This window comes from Asparagus officinalis, chromosome 3, assembly GCF_001876935.1.
Source record: "Asparagus officinalis chromosome 3, Aspof.V1, whole genome shotgun sequence".
In the NCBI taxonomy this organism is placed as follows: domain Eukaryota; kingdom Viridiplantae; phylum Streptophyta; class Magnoliopsida; order Asparagales; family Asparagaceae; genus Asparagus; species Asparagus officinalis.
The window spans coordinates 42,326,265-42,331,206 of record NC_033796.1 but is presented as its reverse complement, the minus strand read 5'-3'; the positions used below and the strand labels follow the sequence as shown (position 1 = coordinate 42,331,206).

The 4,942-nt window shown below is 38.6% G+C and overlaps 1 long non-coding RNA gene across 1 annotated transcript; it reads right to left on the bottom strand.

Annotated features, from left to right (window-relative positions):
- LOC109833940 lies at nucleotides 375-2,916 on the bottom strand. The gene is made up of 3 exons (XR_002245386.1): nucleotides 2,195-2,916; nucleotides 2,044-2,122; nucleotides 375-1,869 (listed from the first exon to the last, which is right to left on the bottom strand). It is a non-coding gene; the product is annotated as an uncharacterized LOC109833940 (long non-coding RNA).

Here is a 4,942-nt window from a genome sequence, read left to right as displayed (position 1 = left end):
GTTTATACAACACACTCATTCATTGTTTTCAAAGGTAAAACAAATCCGCACTCCTTCCCCTCCCCCACCACGACCAAACCACCCACCAAGTGATCACATAACCAACCATACGCACTCTCGCACCACAATAACATAACCACAACCAACTAACCAATTCACCAACCAATACTATCATCACTACACACACACGCACCATCAACACCACCATCACATAAAAATATTATACATATATATTTTGGGCTTTGTGTTATGCTAACCTTCAACATAACCCTCACTATAACCCTCAATGTAACCCTCACCTAACCCTAACCCTATCCCTCACCCTCGCCATAACTCTCACCCTCACCTAACCCTAACCCTCACCTAACCCTAACCCTAACACTCACCTAACCCTAACCCTCACCCTCGCCATAACTCTCACCCTCGCCCTCGCAATAACCCTCGCCATCCCCCTTATGCAAACATATAGCCCCTAAGGAAAATGGACAAGCACAACACGACGATATACATACATACTTTTTAAATTTATTAAATCCTTAAGTTAGTACACATAAGATTGAAAAATGCATCATACGTTCATACATATCATGTCTTTGACTTTGTGAACATTAAATCCATACATATGAAGGATCCGAACAAGTCCACTAGAGCCTGCTCTAGTTTTTACATGTCATGATTTCCAAGAAGCTTAGTAGTCAACACATGAAAACATTGGGTAATCTTCAACATAACCCTCACTTAATTGCTCTATGTTGAGGAGCTTTTTGTCTACATTAAGGGGGGAGACAGCATGCATTTTAGTGGTAAAATATGACATATGATTTGATTAAACTATAATAGTGTCTCAATTAGTACATGATACACAAATCAGTATCAATATAAGATTATTTGGATAAAAAATGCAAATTGATTACAAAATTTGATTGACTAAATGATTTGATGCACTATTTTCTGGGATGTATGTTTCTTGCAAGGAATAAATAGAGGAATTGAAACTTTAACTCCGTTGTCATTATATTTAGTGCATATTTAAAAAAGTATATAACAACCTTTAGATGCTTAGGAACAAAATAACAATCCATATAGTATTTTCATAAAAAGACTTGATTTCGAGTTTATTGATAATAAAGAAAAATAATATTTCTATATATTGATAGCTCTTTAGCTTACTACAAAATTTATTACAAAAATCAACTTACTACTACATTTTCTCCAAGCCCTTAAAACTAAAAATAAAAATTAAAAAAATCCACGAAACTTGCAACATCAAAAATACATGGTGAACATCAAAAATATAAACACGTTCAACAATATTTATCAAAAATAATAGGGAGGAAGGAGAACATGAAATGTCATTAGGCAAGCCATCAGAGTATGCAAACAAGCTCATATAACCAGCATTAGGCAACCACAAGTAAGCTCAGACTAGCTCACAGTATGCTAATATTACTATATACTATATAGCTATATTTTTATTACCCCTTCACCAAATCACATAGTATAGGATAATATATGGATACATAAACCAGCAAGTAACCAGTCTGCATAAGTAATAATGATGTTTTGATTTTCTCTTTATTGTTTTTTTAGTGGGGGTTAATGTAGTGTCTATGTCCTCAAATTACTTATAAAAAATGTAGCAAACAAAAGTGTTACCACATGTCACAGCCATTGGGAACATCTACATAGATAACTAGACCTTAGAACAAATATCTAGTGATTATTTATCTATATATGATTTAGTTGAAGTAGCAAGCAGAGTCAAACCAATTGTAGAACTTGGTTTCCTTGAATCGATTCCACTTGAAACATTTGACACGTATTCCCCCATCTGGAGTGTTGCCATCCCACAAGCATGCTCCACCACCTCTACAATAACATACCAAGAAACAATTGTGCAAATTACGCATCCATCTAAATTATGTTTTTCACTGAATAAAATAAACAACAATGTCCAATTGTCCATCATCCCTAACATATTGGTTCATTACGAAATAATACACGCAGACTTTAATGGAAATTTAGATTTGGTGTTAAACTAACCTAAACCACGGAAAACATCACCCTGAGCATCTTTAAGTGTCTTCGCCTATTCAGTTGTAATATTCATAGCAAGCTTATCCTGAAATAGAAACATATATACCATTAGTAATTGACCCTTGCTACAAAGTAAACATTTTTCAAAACAAATTACCATGACTCTTCGAATGAGCTCTTGGAGCTTGAACATAACTCACTGCCTTGAAGTAACTGGAGTATTCTTCCATTTAGGAAAAGCTTTTTTCGCAGCGCTAACCGCCGCTTTAAACTCTTCGTCTGTAGTCAATGGAATCCTAGAAACTACTTCTTGTGTCGCCTATTATTATTTAAAAAACACTTTTTTCAGCAAATTCAATAACAATCCACTGGGAAAGCATAAAGTGAAAAGATCGAGACTTATAGTATTAATAACATCGATTGAAGACTCCGATTGGGACTCCAAGAACTCCCCTCTGATGAGATTCCTTACTCTCATCTGTAAATTCATCATCAAAAACCATTTACCCCTAACAATTGAATCTAAAAACCTTGATTTCAACGTTAAATCAGTTATCGGAGCCATTCCGAGGGCCGGCGATGCTTCAGTGACGGTGGAGAAGCGGGAGAATCCCTGAGATTTCAATGACCGGGCGCTGGAAGCTACATCAAAAAGCAACATGTGAACAGAAATTGGGGAAATCTTAGGGTTTATTTCAAGGGATTTGATTTCACACCGCCTCGTCAGAGCGCTGATCGGAGCATAATTTTAGGAGGGAATATGAAGAAAGAGAGTGGAGGAGAGGGAGAGGACGGCCATGGCAAGCTCTTGGAACCCTAGGTTGGAGAGGATCGGAGAGAGGTACCGGTGGAAGTGGCGCTAGATCGTGGTCGTCGCCGCGTCCTGGCGGTTGTGGTGCCGACGAAGAGAAAGGGGAGGGAGAGAGGGGGGGAGGGGGGAATGAGGAGAGGGGGGAAATGAGATAAGGATTTGGGGAAAATCCCTCTGTCGGGCGCGGGATGCCCAAATTTTTTGGGCAAGCCCGCGCCCAAAATTTTTCTTTTTTTTATTTTTTCACGACGGAAATTCCGTCGCCAAAAGTAGTTTTAGCTACGGAATTTTCGTCGCTAAAAGTTATTTTAGCGATGGAATTTCCGTCGCTAAAAGCTCGCTTCAGATGTCAATCGGTACTACAGCATTGATCAGTCCCATCGAGATCTCCGCTCTGACAAATCCCAGGCATAAGCCGTTTATTCTCCTCACAAGTCACTTCCCAGAGATCGCCATGATGCTCTCATGGGCTCTAATAGTTTCCCCTCCAATCACCAACCATCATCTAGAGGGGGCAGGATGACCAAGTAGCTAGCCTATCCTCTGCCCTGCCTTATTTGTCAAATCCAGGATACTGAGAAGACATTTCTCTCCTGTACCCGAATGACTTCCCTTCCAATTACCAGTTTACATCTGGAAGGAGAAGGATGACTCAGCAACCTATCTGTTCACCCCTCAACCGCCTCTTGTGCATAGTCAAAGCCAAGGATCAAACTCTCAGAGGCAATGGGTTATAAAAGGAGGAAAAGAAGGTAACGAGCAGGGAGGTAGATCTTTTCTGCTGCTACTTCACTAAAGCTCTGATTTTTTACCTTCGTAAAAAAGAACTAATAACTCTCAAAGAGTATCCTCTAAGGACCTCAATGGCCCTGGGACTCTCCCTCAAATCCCACTCAAGCCCACTAGCTGACTTGACCGTGGGAGGTACCACGGAGGAAATGAGCTCCGCCCTCCCATGGGTTTCTCATTGTTTGTGCAGAAGGATCGGGAATTCCATTCTAAGGATCGGGCATAAAGTCAGAGGAGGAGTCGGCCCCATCTCTCATCCTCTTCCTATTCGCCGCTAGCGCAAAGACCAAAACCATAACCCCCTCGACTGTGTGATATCAGATATTAACACCAAGTAATTTTAGCTTTTTGTTGGAAGAAAGATAATTCACAGTCCAAGAGTTTGTTATAAGAAATATTACACTCTTTTTCCTGACTAATGAAAGAAGCATTGAGAAGGTCAGATTGGAGAACCTTTTGAGCATTTTCCAAATCCAGTTTTGCTCTTAGGACCTGCTCACTGATATTATTAAAATGTCTTCTATTGAGCTCTTTTAGTGCATTTCTCAGAAGTTTCAGTTTGGAATAAACTGAAAACATAGTGTAACCCTGAACAGGAATTTGCCAAATAGAAGAGATTGTAGGTATATAATTTTCATGCTTTGTCCATATCTTGACAAATCTGAAAGGCTTTTTACCCTGCACATAATCATCATAAATTGAAACAAGTGCAGGAGAAAGATCAGAAAAACTAGGAAGTAAAAACTTCGCATGACTTAAATTATATCCATGAATCCAGGTTTCATTCACTAATGCTCTATCCAATCTACTCCAAGCCCTTGTGATAGGGTCTTGTTTGTTATTCCAGGTGAAAAACAACCTGTAGTTTTTAGATGAGTAAGCTGATAGTCTTTAATGAACTGGCAAAAATCCTTAGTTTCAGCATCAGTAAGCATTGCACCACCTTTTTTTTATCATTGCTAATCATAGCATTAAAGTCTCCACATATAAGCCAAGGCATATTTCCAATATTATGATGTACAAAAGATAATTCTGACCAATTAAAGTCTCCACATATAAGCCAAGGCATATTTCCAATATTATGATGTACAAAAGATAATTCTGACCACAAATCTTTCCTAGTCACCGACTGATTAAAACCATAGACAGAAGAAGTGATACAATTGAGTCTATCATCAAAAGATTTGACTGCACAAGTGATTTGTTGAGCTGAAGAACATTTAATTTGAACATCCAGAATGTTAGGATCCTATAAGATGAATACTCTTGCTTTTTCAGAGCTACTAGCATTAGAAAACCAATCCC